This window comes from Periplaneta americana, chromosome 1 (assembly GCF_040183065.1).
Source record: "Periplaneta americana isolate PAMFEO1 chromosome 1, P.americana_PAMFEO1_priV1, whole genome shotgun sequence".
NCBI classification, from domain to species: domain Eukaryota; kingdom Metazoa; phylum Arthropoda; class Insecta; order Blattodea; family Blattidae; genus Periplaneta; species Periplaneta americana.
In genome coordinates, this window is record NC_091117.1 from 120,328,245 (window position 1) to 120,342,529 (window position 14,285).

General features: G+C 36.7%; 1 protein-coding gene across 2 annotated transcripts in view; it reads left to right on the forward strand.

The window, feature by feature from the left end:
- Nucleotides 1-1,306: 1,306 nt before the first annotated feature.
- LOC138700108 (neurexin 1-like) overlaps nt 1,307-14,285 on the forward strand; it is a 940,828-nt gene continuing 927,849 nt past the window's right edge. The window contains exon 1 of one of the 2 annotated variants that reach the window (XM_069826434.1): nt 1,307-1,452. The gene's annotated coding sequence lies outside the window, so the exon portion shown is untranslated. The remainder of the gene's footprint in view (nt 1,453-14,285) is intronic. The other variant, XM_069826432.1, reaches the window with a different exon arrangement.

Consider the following 14,285-nt stretch of genomic DNA (forward strand, 5'->3'; position numbering starts at 1 on the left):
ATTGATACGTCATAGATCTGTTACGCATGCGCAATTGACACGGCTAATCACGTTTACTTTCAAGGGGAAAAAATCGGGAAACGTACTTTGTGGATGCGCCTCGTACATGGGAAGTGAAAGGACTTCTTTTTGGCGCTAGGGGAACTTCATTTAAGTTAACCAAAACCATTCTCCTTTCTCTTAAATTTTCTAATGAGGACATTAACAAAATTTGTCTAATGGTATTGAGAGATTCATTATCCATTCTACACAATCACTTGTATAATAGTAAGTAATTCTTTTTTCACTTCATCTCATTACTCTTCAATGTATTTTCATCTCATGTTTCTCCGAACTCAAACTGTACTTTATTTTTAAATTTATCATTGTTCCGTATTCTCTCCGCAATCATATTGTAGTTTTCATTTAACCTCTGCTTTGTATTCTGGATCCTAATGGTCAGCCGTAGATTTCGGCCAGATGTCCCAAATTGTATAATTTGTTGTTGTAAGACCGATTCTATGTTTCATTACATTACCATTATATTTTGGACATTGATGATTCTGTTGGGTTTGCGTTTCTCTGGATTTTTTGCTATACAATTCCTATCTTTCTAAATTATTCTGTAGTGCTCTTATTCTGGATCTTTATGGTGACTCTCATTGAGGGCAGATTATTTCGTTAAAATATATATATATATATATATATATATATATATATATATATATATAGGCATACACCAAAAAAATACAAAAAATAAAATAATAGGCCTACGTTTTAAAATCTAACCACGTAGACTAACATATTCAGAAATTCCAGTGCATTAAAACCTACTCCACGATATTTACAAATTAGTCTTCTGTCATTTTTTATTTCTCTGATGTTCCTTTTTCACTGTCCAATTTTCATAACCTGGAGCAATTCGCAATGGACTCATTTTGACAATTTTGGCAGTGTAGGCTATCTTTTCGTGCTTTCAAGGCGTATTTCAAAATTAGACGAAATTAATTTATGTAGTAGGAGTTTTAAATTCTTGGTAAAACTAACGATTGTTTGAAAGCAAGAGGCAAAGCAACAGAAAAGAAGCCTCTTTCAATTTTTTTTATTCACTGCAATTTTGTTTCGTCGTAATGTAAACTTGCATAAAGTTCAGAAATTAATGATACCAGATATAAACATTTCAGCTCAATATTAATCAAAATAACTTTGATTCCCTATTTCAATAATTTATACTATGCTGTCTAGTAAACACACTATGCAAATTATATTTTGAATTTAAATAGAAGTGGCGTATCATACAAAACGTTCTTTCTTTTTCCGCAGATAAGGCACCATCGGAAGCTACGTTCAGAGGGACGGAATATTTGTCCTACGACCTCAGTAGAACTGGAGGGGAGCCCATTGTCAGCACGCAGGACTCCATTTCGCTCAACTTCAAGACCCGGCAGCCCAGCGGGTTGCTCTTCTATACAGGTGAGATTACTGCATAACTTTCTATAGCAATAAATCCGTAGTATTTACAGATGAATGGTTCTTTTGCCTTGCTTTCTTCACGGCTCACAACCGTTGTATTGAACAAAGGATATATAATTTTATCGTTCCCTAGAACTGCCAGGCTTATTGTCTGTGTGCTTGCATTTGACTTGTAAGCTTCTACTTGATGGAATAAAATTATAGAATTGTCTACTTCTTATCTGTTAGAAAGTACTAATTTTATAACTCATTAGCGTCTGTGCAGTTTTATTTGCAGAATATATTACATGACAAAACATTTGACATAATGTGACTTTGTAACGACATGTAACGTCATATGTCATGACTATATCACATGTATGATAACGCGATAGGATTATATGTTACTTTACAACTTAATATGACTACATACGAAGTATTCTCATGTAATAAAAGTCACAACATTTCACGTATTATGAGACGATATAAAGTGACGACACTCTGACGTGTTACAATGTAATGTAATATGATATTTCATCTGTTTTGTTGTGATATGACGGGAATACATTTTACGCATTGTAGCTTGATATAGTAGTATAATAGCTTTTGAAGTATTTTACAAATTGTACTTCGATATGATGTTACACATTTCACTGTTTTGACAGGATAGAATATATGATGTCTTGGTTGGTGATATGGATATGATATCTTGAAATTTGATATGCTTGAATATATCCAGTATGACAACGGATGGAACGTTGTGGCGTCATGTTCTGTCACAATACAGGGTGTAAGAGGTATAAGTGTCATCCTTTTCACAGTCGTCGGGTATGGTATATAGGATCAAAAAATGTCCATATAACATAGGGTCAAAACTTGATATGTTTTCTCTTATTTTATTCGCGTTACACTGTTTATATTGTTAGTAAAATTACGAAAATAATTACATCAGTAGGTATATCTAGCAAAGAGTTAATATTAGTTTAAATACATATTACGTTTTCGTGAAACTAAATAAAATTGCATGCTTAAATTTCTTAATATTCTGTCGTGAGAGACGTGACAACGTGTTCAGCAGGCAGTACTCGGCACAGACGTACGTACATGTCAGCTGAGTTCAAGCTCCCTGTCCACAGGCCTATTGCCGAGCGGAAGACAGTTCGGTACCAGATATTCGATAAACAACTTACAATGTCATTCACAGTTTAGAAATATCGTATGTTATTAATTTATGGAGAAAGTCGTCGTAATTCAAGTGAGGCAAGAAGATGTACCGTCAATGTTTTCCGCAATGAAGGTTACCTAATCGGCGAACTTTCGTAGCGGTTTCTCAACGATTATTAGAAACTAGGAGTCTCTTACCTGATTTCGAAAATCACACAAACAGAAATTTCTTTAGAAATGGTACTGGTTTATGGAAGCGGAAGAGCTTAAATTTTTCTTTAAAAAAATCTTCGTGTGATTTTCTGCAGAAAACCATTGTTTATTTTTTAGACTAGAATAAAAAATGGACCAGTATTGCCAATATTGTTAAATAAAATGGAAATTTACCGTAGAGTTCTTATAATGAGATTGAAAGTTTGTATTTGCTGTTCGTTTTATGTAAACAACGGTCCGCCCCTGCATTAGAACAGTGCATCTGTTTTGTACCGGTGTGTCTGTCAGTGGCGTAGCGTCAATGTAAGCTAAAAAGCTTAGCTTCCCCAGTTAATAATAATTTCATAATAAACCTGCAGTTTATGGAGAAAATTATTTATTAATTTTAATAGAATTTATATTTACGTGTTAAATATTGTGATGGGGCAGCTCAGGATGATTTGTGATGCAGCAGTAAACAAGAAACCTGCACACACCAGCTTCCAAGCAGACCGGTTTCTTCTGTGTAATCCACCCCGCAGATTTTCCATCCCTTTCTAACTAAACTACCCTAGTCGCAAGTCTCTAAAGAAGCTAGCTTTAACATTTAAAATAAGTAGTTTCCGAGTTATCCCTTTTCGTGAGTTGTGTTCAGTTGAAGTGTTAGTGTGCATTGTGGCTGATATAATAAATACTGAGCGAAATAACAGTTCCTGACACTAATTTACTTGAATTTTTTTAGGACAATTGTATTATCAAGACTGACTTACGAACAAAAGTGTGATTTAAAAAACAAATGACCGACTCCCTTGCTGTCAATGAAGGACACAACCAAAAGACAGACGCATACTTACGTAATGATACTAATATTGTAATTTCTCTAAGTATGACAGGGAGTGAGCTAATGTTATACGTATACGTGTCTATTTGTTAAGAGATATGTGTAAACCGTGAAATCATATTTTATTACGTATCATTTGAGGTCATGCCTTATTGGTGTTACTTACAATGTTCCAACCAATCTTCGACTGCTGACTTGAAATTGACTACTATTTATTTTAAGACTGTATTTTTGTAATACGTTTCCTCATATTGCATGAAAGACAACTTGAGTTAGCTTCCCCTGCTCAAAATTTCATGCTACGCCACTGGTGTCTGTATCCGCTTGAGCTGTACTGTGTACTTCAGTAGTGTCAGAGTTGTAAGCTCCAATACTAGAGCTAGATCGGAGCTTGTACTTGCTTATGTCTGTGGAAACAGCGGAGCACGCAAACAGTTTAGTCCCTGTCTGACATCGCTGGTGTACTTGTAAACTCCCTCCTCCTCATCCAGCAACGTTACCAACGCCTAATATTGTAAACTTTAATAATCAGTTAAATATTGGAATTAGAAAGAAATTGTGAGCACATTTTTTTCTTCCTTATGATATTAATAATCATCAGTTAAAATAATGGCAATACCCCTTACACCCTAAAAACTTGACATGTTATGACATGATACGATGTGATACCTTGACAGTTTATGAGGTGATATAATAATATATTCGATATAATATGTCGGAATGACATGTGACAATATTTGATGCGTTGCGTAGTCATTTTTGATTTGATATTTACTGTTACGACATCGGGCATGTGACAACATTTGACGTGATGTCATTGCATGTGACATGATTAGGCCTATATGTGGCGAAATATGAAGTCGTGAATGTCATGTGACGTGTATAACGCCATACATAGCTTAGAACTGCTAGTGTAATTCTTCTGTACGTGCATGAATAGGCCTATCTTAAATGCTGAGGCCACACAGAGCGCGATGTTCGCTACGTTCGGAAAATATAGTTGCCTTTACTCAAATTTGGACTGGCCACGCAGAACTGCGTACGTGATGTTCGCTATGTTAGCTATCTCTGCTGCGTCGCGGGAGTGTTTGATTCTTGGCTATATTTTCAAAACATCTCTGTGTACGGGCATGCACAGTAGACCATTGGTTAGGTTTCTTTCACGCCAAGTGCAGAACTCGCATTCAGGTTGCAAAAATAATCCTCACAACTTGTGTTTTCTGCGTATTTTCAATTGAATAAGCGGGTACATATTGTGAATATGATTAGTAAATTGAAGTTAGGAAGTAGGCCTATACATGTTTATGGCGCAAAGCTCTAGATCATACCTGCACAAACAGCGCTCAACGAGCGCGCGCGCTCCTTCCGAGCGGGAGAGCTGTGTTTACCGCTCGCCGAATCGGAGAGGAAGATACGTCAGATTGACATAGACTTGCTTTAGGTAGAGGAGGGGGAAACGACCACTCATTTATCTAGTGGAGTGCAGTGTATAGGCCTATTCTCAGTAACTGTTTCACGTTGCTTACCTACTGCTACAGTACGGTATGGAGGAATCTAAAAGACGGAAAAGTATTGATCAGGCAAATTCTTTGAATGTTGCATGGGAAAATGCTTGTTTTTTCATAGCTGCTGGAGTAAATACTCAGTGCTTTATCTGCCACAACATTTTGAAAGGTAGAAAGAAACATAACATAATGCGTCATTACGAGTCCAGACATAAAGATACTAAAGATATTAATCTTCAACAATTTAAATATCTCTCTTCAGTGAAAAGGCCAGCTCAGTGTTGATATGTTGAATAAATTACGGGATTTCAGTCGTAAACTTACACTTTTCGTAAGTCAGTTTCGGGAAGGTAATAAGGCTTACTTTCGAACGATAGAAACTGCTCGTGATGAAGCCATGTTAAACGATTATGTGCAAATACAAAATGAATTTAATTCTAGGTTCCAAGATCTTGTCTTAAGGTCCACACCTGTGGAGTAACGGTTAGCGCGTCTAGCCGCGAAATCAGGTGCCCCGGGTTCGATTCCCGGGTCAAGTTACCTGTTTGAGGTTTTTCCGGGGATTTCCCTCGACTCAGTATGAGCAAACGCTGAGTAACTTTCGGTGTTGGACCCCGGACTCATTTCACCGGCATTATCACCTTCTTCTCATTCAGACGCTAAATAACATAAGCTGTTGATAAAGCGTCGTAAAATAACCTACTAAAAATCTTGTCTTAATTGGAAAGAAGTTTAAAGTTATCATAATAAATTCTTCAACACCAGTTGAAACAATGTCATATAAGTTACAGGTGGGCCTGGTTGGCGCAGTTGGTATAGCGCTGGCCTTCTATGCCCGAGGTTGCGGGTTCGATTCCGGGCCAGGTCGATTGCATTTAAGTGTGCTCATATAACCTCGGCAGTTGCGAGCGTCGTTAAATAAAACATAACATTTAACGATTTACAGCTCGGTCTTATTGATCTTCAATGTGGCCTAAGGGCTAAAGATCGTTTGAATAATACTACTAGCCTGGTTGAGTTTTACAAGACTAAACATTAGCAATAATATCCACGACTACACAGGCTGGCTGTGAAAATGATTGCTATGTTTGGCTCAACATTTATATTTGTGAGAAACTGTTTTCTATAATCAACTTTAATGAAGGCAGGCATCGAACATCTGTAACTGATGTTTCATTACGATCAGTAGGCTACTGTTCCTTTCAGCTGCCAACAGCATAAAACCTCGTTTTCATGTACTGATAAATAAAAATATAACAAAATGATATTGTACATTTAAGTAGGTATAAAATTTCTATTATTTCTGTAAAATAAATATTTCTGTATTAATTAATAAGTCCAAGATAGTTTTGCAAACACTGAACGGGAATTCATTTCATAAACACTCGTACTAGTACTTCCCTTTTGTGTATATTTTGTACGAAATCACCCCTTCTTCCAGTCCACCCTATACTGAGCGCAGCTAATATCTAAATTCCGCTCATGAGCTGTGAGCCGACTCGGAGAGCATAAACCTTGTGCAGGCCTGCTCTAGATAATATTTCTATAGTTTTATTGCATATAAATTCCCTTAACAATACGTACATATATTTTCGCATTTCATTTGAACTCAAAAGTAAATAATATGAATGATTATAACCGGAGATAGTTTAATCGAAGGAAGTGGTTCATGTGATTTTTCGAAAATTTCGTAATTTAATATCAGCGGAAGTATTTATTTTATTGAGAAAAATATAAATATACACGGGTCGAATTTATTTTAGTGTTTAACATATCCGAAAATGTTTCAAATAAATCGGAATTAGCATGTCAAATCTTGATCTTTTGGAGTGGACTGGTTCTTCTGCTAGAACATGAAAATGAAGCAGAACAGATTCATTCCATAAAGTAATAATAATAATAATAATAATAATAATAATAATAATAATAATAATAATAATAATAATAATAATAATAATAATAATAATAATAATAAAAATAATAAAAATAAAAACAGTGATAATGAATTTAAACATCACTGTGGCTTTCTTTTTATTCTTCTGAATTTTCTAAAGTAAGTCATAGTAATTTTCAATCAGCATGGATGTAATCATTAATGCAGGATATTAAATTTATTCAAATTTGAATGTTTTGAAATCTGACACCCTGTTCGAACTGGACATTTTAAATTTGAGCTTCATAATTGTATATTTTCTCGATTTGGACTTTTTACTTATGTAGACGTTACCTCATTATGGACTTTCGTACTTGGACAATTTAGTATTGGACTATGTCTCTTGATAATACCCAATTACACAATTTATTTTATGATTATAATAAATATGCAGAAATTTGTTATCGGCCACTAAAATACAGATAGAAAATATTAAGTAATTAATTAAGAGTATGGCGTAGCTCCTTATGCCTCTTTAGAAACGAGCAACAGCGTTGTATAAGGAAAGAGATGTGAAACGACGCTTCTGAGTACATACGTTGTACTGGAGAACCATCAGACAAATGAGCAAATTGTATTCATTTTGCTACCTTCTTTTACTTCCCAAAGTTCTATGACGAACTCACCCAAGTAAGCTGTGTATTTAGGTAAATCTCATGTAGTGCTGTATATTTAGATAAATCTCATGTAGTGATGCAGAAATTTAGATAATGTGGTAAGTAGCCATGCAAGTTTAAACCGATGCGATGCACTTTTGGGAATGATTGCAAATCCATTCGCTCAGTTAAGATGAAACATGAGATGAGAACACGTGTTTGCCAACGTCATAAAGCTACAAGACACTTCCTATAGCCAACATTTTCTGAGTTCAGGACACAACAATGAGAATCTGCTATTGGAGAATATCCATCGATAACGAATCCAAAATATATAATCTTCTTTTCTTGTCATTCACAGTGATGGAGTTGGTGTATACCACAGTCTAATATATACAGTCACGAAGCTTGAGTTGTGAGGATGCTAGGAACAATAGACTGTGCCGGTACTATTTCACATTTTCTGTAATGAGTCGATATTAGCGATCCTAGTGGTTAGCAACTATATATGGATGCATATTTACTAGGGTATTGAGCTTCGTGACTGTATATTCTTGACAGTGGTATATACCTCCTAGATCAGACATATTCAGCGCGTGCACTTCTAGCATTTAAACGAGGTGTACAGTGACGTAGAATCTCAGAATCGCATGTAAACACACGCTTTAATAAAATGAAATATATTTATACTAGTGGCTTGTGCAGCAAATGCTGCAAACTAAGTTCATAAAAAGTTCAAATAAAAATTCTTCAGATTTATTTTCAATGAAGAATACCAGACATTTTGAAAGTTGTTTGCTTCCATAATAGTGAAACATACTCCCTCTGAATGTTTTTTATGCCAAATAGGCTACATTTCCTTGAACCTATCCATTTTCGGTTATTGAGTTTAAATGCGAAAACACAAGTAACAATGTTAGAACGATCAGCGAGTTTTTCATGTGGGAGTAATGCAGTAGCTATTTCGGGTCTTTGCGGATTGTAGGTGATAATTAGGAAAATTTCAGGTTCGATTAAACCAAAGAAATATTAAATTAATTTTGATTTAGTTTAAAGACACAGCTAAAGTAGGAAGCATGACTCATTACAATCTAGGAAAATTAGAGAATCACACATATAAATATCTACATCACATTGCCATTAAATATAAGAAAGAAGACCCACATCACTTGATTAATAACTATAAAAATATTTCATTTTTAAAAACAATATTGTTACCTTATGTAAATTTTATAGTTTTCAGTAACATTATATATAATTATTGAAATTAAATTATAGTAAATTATAGAAATGAAGATCTAATTTAAAATATTCTTTCTCTGCGTCTACTTATATAAAACCCCAAAAGGTTTCACTTTCATAACAATGTAGCATTAATGTGTATAATTAGTGACAAATAGGTCTACTCATATAATTGCATTAATTATTATAATATTTCATTTTTAATGGTAATAATCTCATCAAAAATTTTAAGTTTCATAGTTCTTCATATCCAATACACAGCTGTACGGACCAGAGAATCAGACCTGTAAATTATTTTTATACGTTATCAAAAAATTGCACAAATGAAGATCGACATATTATGATACTATGATGTCAGAGAATCTGAGCCATCTGATCTCTAAATATGTCAGCAATTCTGCAGGTGATGGCCTTCGTGTAATATTGTTTATTGTAGTGTATGTTTTGTTTTATTCTGAAATACCATTAGTTCTCAAAACTGATGAAAGATGGATTGTGGAAAATATGAAAATTATGTAGGAAAAGTAACGCTTCACTGAAAGTTACTATTTTTCTAAAAATCCTTGGATGCCAAGCTTCAAAACGAGGGGTCGTTCATTAAAATTCGTGCAGCCGTTTTCCCGTAATTTCCATTGCCAGTTCAAATTATATGGTTCCTCCAATTGCTTATCTTTAGTGAGTGTGTGTGTGTGTGTGTGTGTGTGTGTGTGTGTGTGTGTGTGTGTGTGTGTGTGTGTGTGTGTGTGTGTGTGTGTGTGTGTGTGTGTGTGTGTGTGTGTGTGTGTGTGTGTGTGTGTGTGTGTGTGTGTGTGTGTGTGTGTGTGTGTGTGTGTGTGTGTGTGTGTGTGTGTGTGTGTGTGTGTGTGTGTGTGTGTGTGTGTGTGTGTGTGTGTGTGTGTGTGTGTGTGTGTGTGTGTGTGTGTGTGTGTGTGTGTGTGTGTGTGTGTGTGTGTGTGTGTGTGTGTGTGTGTGTGTGTGTGTGTGTGTGTGTGTGTGTGTGTGTGTGTGTGTGTGTGTGTGTGTGTGTGTGTGTGTGTGTGTGTGTGTGTGTGTGTGTGTGTGTGTGTGTGTGTGTGTGTGTGTGTGTGTGTGTGTGTGTGTGTGTGTGTGTGTGTGTGTGTGTGTGTGTGTGTGTGTGTGTGTGTGTGTGTGTGTGTGTGTGTGTGTGTGTGTGTGTGTGTGTGTGTGTGTGTGTGTGTGTGTGTGTGTGTGTGTGTGTGTGTGTGTGTGTGTGTGTGTGTGTGTGTGTGTGTGTGTGTGTGTGTGTGTGTGTGTGTGTGTGTGTGTGTGTGTGTGTGTGTGTGTGTGTGTGTGTGTGTGTGTGTGTGTGTGTGTGTGTGTGTGTGTGTGTGTGTGTGTGTGTGTGTGTGTGTGTGTGTGTGTGTGTGTGTGTGTGTGTGTGTGTGTGTGTGTGTGTGTGTGTGTGTGTGTGTGTGTGTGTGTGTGTGTGTGTGTGTGTGTGTGTGTGTGTGTGTGTGTGTGTGTGTGTGTGTGTGTGTGTGTGTGTGTGTGTGTGTGTGTGTGTGTGTGTGTGTGTGTGTGTGTGTGTGTGTGTGTGTGTGTGTGTGTGTGTGTGTGTGTGTGTGTGTGTGTGTGTGTGTGTGTGTGTGTGTGTGTGTGTGTGTGTGTGTGTGTGTGTGTGTGTGTGTGTGTGTGTGTGTGTGTGTGTGTGTGTGTGTGTGTGTGTGTGTGTGTGTGTGTGTGTGTGTGTGTGTGTGTGTGTGTGTGTGTGTGTGTGTGTGTGTGTGTGTGTGTGTGTGTGTGTGTGTGTGTGTGTGTGTGTGTGTGTGTGTGTGTGTGTGTGTGTGTGTGTGTGTGTGTGTGTGTGTGTGTGTGTGTGTGTGTGTGTGTGTGTGTGTGTGTGTGTGTGTGTGTGTGTGTGTGTGTGTGTGTGTGTGTGTGTGTGTGTGTGTGTGTGTGTGTGTGTGTGTGTGTGTGTGTGTGTGTGTGTGTGTGTGTGTGTGTGTGTGTGTGTGTGTGTGTGTGTGTGTGTGTGTGTGTGTGTGTGTGTGTGTGTGTGTGTGTGTGTGTGTGTGTGTGTGTGTGTGTGTGTGTGTGTGTGTGTGTGTGTGTGTGTGTGTGTGTGTGTGTGTGTGTGTGTGTGTGTGTGTGTGTGTGTGTGTGTGTGTGTGTGTGTGTGTGTGTGTGTGTGTGTGTTTTTTACACAAACTCATAATAGGACCCCGGTGGGGGTTGAGAACGAACGTTTTCGCCATAAATGGCATCATTAAGTCCTGTGTTAGGCGGTAAACACTAGATGAACACCTTAGCTTATCTGGTTTTCTTGGAAATTATTACACATATACATGCAGGTACTGCACACTGAAAACATTGACATAATATATACAAACTACTAAAAATTATTCATACTAGCTTACAAGTTACATGTGGTTTCAGGATTTTTCTTTCACACAAAATTGTCAGCACGCAATTACGCTAGTGGATTTGGTTACCGCGACTGGTACTACTCAAAGCGATAACGGATGTCTGCGTGGCAATGAAGACTTCCCGCACGTACTTCGTAACATCTTGTGTTTTCACCACTACGCAAGGTAACTTTTTGACACAGTACGAAGACTACTTAACACAATAACAAGGCACACAGCCCGCTAACCACGACAAGTCACCACCTCGTGTTAAATTCCAGCGACGGTGCCATATCTCACTACACAGAGTAGTCATATTTTTAAGGTTTAATTGTACAATATATGTTACTCGTAGTAGGAATAATTTTTAGTAGTTTGTATACATAATAAAATCTTCCTCAACTTGGTGAGGATACCAAAGACAAAGAATGTTAAACAGTAACATTTAAAATGACATTAAAAATGTCTTACAAGAAATTTGTTTACAAGAAACTAAAATTTGCAGTAGATAATATTTCATATAATGAAAATATATAAAAATACAGATAAAAAAATGGACTGAGAAAATTCCACTGTAATTTGAATTGAAATACAAATGTCGCCTTAAAATCTGCAGAGAACCCTTCAAAGCTATAATAGAAATTTCCTTAATTGCTGTTGTTGGAACTCCAAATTTATGACAGAATGACACAAATTGTTTTGTTATGGTCCCTCTAGTGCCCACCATTAATCCGATGACTTCTATATCCCTGAGTTTATATGATGTTTTGTAATAATGGATAGTGGGTTCATAAATTGTCCTTTTCTCTAGATTAACCTCCTCAGGTTGATTCTGATAAGTCTCGAATCTGATGGTCGAATCCAGAATATAACCTTTTGTCTCTTCAGGTTTAAAATATGTTATAATATCAATATGCCGATGACTTCCAGTATCCGCTATTCCATGGACTTCTTCATAAATAATATATTACGTCAGTGTTTTCAGTGTCCAATACCTGCATGTATAAGTGTAATAATTTCCAAGAAAGCCAGATAAGCTAAGGTGTTCATCTAGTGTTTACCGCCTAACAGAGGACCTGAAGATGCCATTTATGGCGAAAACGTTCGTCCTCCCCACCCACCGGGGTCCTATTATGAGTTTGTGTAATTAGCTCATGTGTTGACTTATTTATATATTGAAGACAAGCAATTGACGGAACCATATATAAATATATTTCATTTTATTGTACCCGCTTTTCGGACTACAATGCCAATTAAACACGCCTTAATGATATTGTACGTCATTGTTACACCTCGTTTGAAGGCAAGACATGCCCGTGCTGAACATGACTGTCCTAGATGCTGAATTTCTCTACATCTGTGGCACGGAACAAAAGACAAACAATTCTATACCATGTTTGGCATGGCGGAAGTACGAAATTATACAATTTTAAGTATTATTTTCATTATTTCTTATTTCTTAATGAGTGACTTGCACCCATTACCTTTATATACGATGAAGCTAACATTATCACTGGATAATTGTAAAACTGCTGTAATGATGCTTCATTAACATGAAGTTATGAATATTAATTTTAAAGCTCCCAACTGTCTTGACAAGATTGGTATTATAAACTAGACCTTCATGTCAGCTTATCTACTTCTCCAGTTTTACTCCACTGGATTAAAATTTTAAATTTGGAATCCCTGATGTGCTTGAAGTCCGTTTTTTTAATCCCAAGAGGAAGCCTTCCTTGGGTCTTCGTTACGTCACGTCACCCCAAGAGTGAGCTAAATGCATCAAAGAAGCTGGAGTCAGAGGGATGGGTTGAATCTCATTATGATTAAAAGGGTTTGTTAGGAATTCGCAGCGATCAGAAACCACTAATAGGATTAGCGAAGAGTACGCTAGCTCTTTCACAGAGAAGAGATAACCTCCGACACTTGCGCTATAGAGAGAGACGGGCAGAGATCTGTGTTTAAGTCCATAACGAGTCTTGTCGGAGCTTGTTAACACGGAACACGCAAAATTATTATGTAATTATTGTTTTTGTACCACAAGCATTCTCATTATATAATATACTTTGTGTTTTCCTAAGACATTGGAATAAATAAGCCCCGGAATTATTTATTAAATTTCCAAATAGCCCTACGAAGTGTGATCGATGTAACGGGGAGAGGATAGGCCTATGCTTTCAAATTCACCGATTTGGATTATAATGTTTTGGATATAAGTTAATCATATAAAACGATGCACAGCAATTCCAAAGTTTACGAAATCTAAAGGTTGCCGAATTACGAAGAGTAAAACTTGCTGTCTACGGTTAATTAATGTTACGTCTTTTATTGGACAACATTTATGTTGTGTTTCACTTCTGACACTAATTTCTATTATGTTATAATTTCACTTCTGACACATAATTTCTATTATGTTATACTATAACTTGTGTCGCTTCGGGTGGCCTATCTGACAATTTGCTTTTGCGTTCGACTACCGGCAATAACCATTCAACAGGATTTTATTCTGAAATTCTCATTATATCTATAACGAAATAGAATGACTTAAGTTTTTCACTTATCTAAGCACTTCACTTGTTTAACTCATTTTATTCTTTGTACACAGTTTAGTTAGAATCACTTGTTTCACTTATTGTGTTTGTTTTACTCAATATACGTAGTAAACATACTTGGTTAGCACTTGTTACTAACGGAGAAAAATTCTCTTCGGCGCCGAGGATCGAATCCGAGACCCCCAGTTTTACACACTGGATGCTCTAACCACTCAGCTACGTCGAAGTTGAACTCACCTCACCGGATCGAGTTTTTCTCCTTTGGTTCTTTCCCTTAGTGGTCTTACTCCATGTTCGACATTCGATCCGGTGCGGTGGGTTGAATTTCGGCATAGGTCAGTGGTTAGAGCACCCAGTGCGTAGAATTGGGGGTCCCGGATTCGATCCACGGCGACGGAGCGAATTTTTCTGCATTAAAAAAGAAATGGTAACCATAACAGATAATTCTGTAGGACGAAAGATGAAT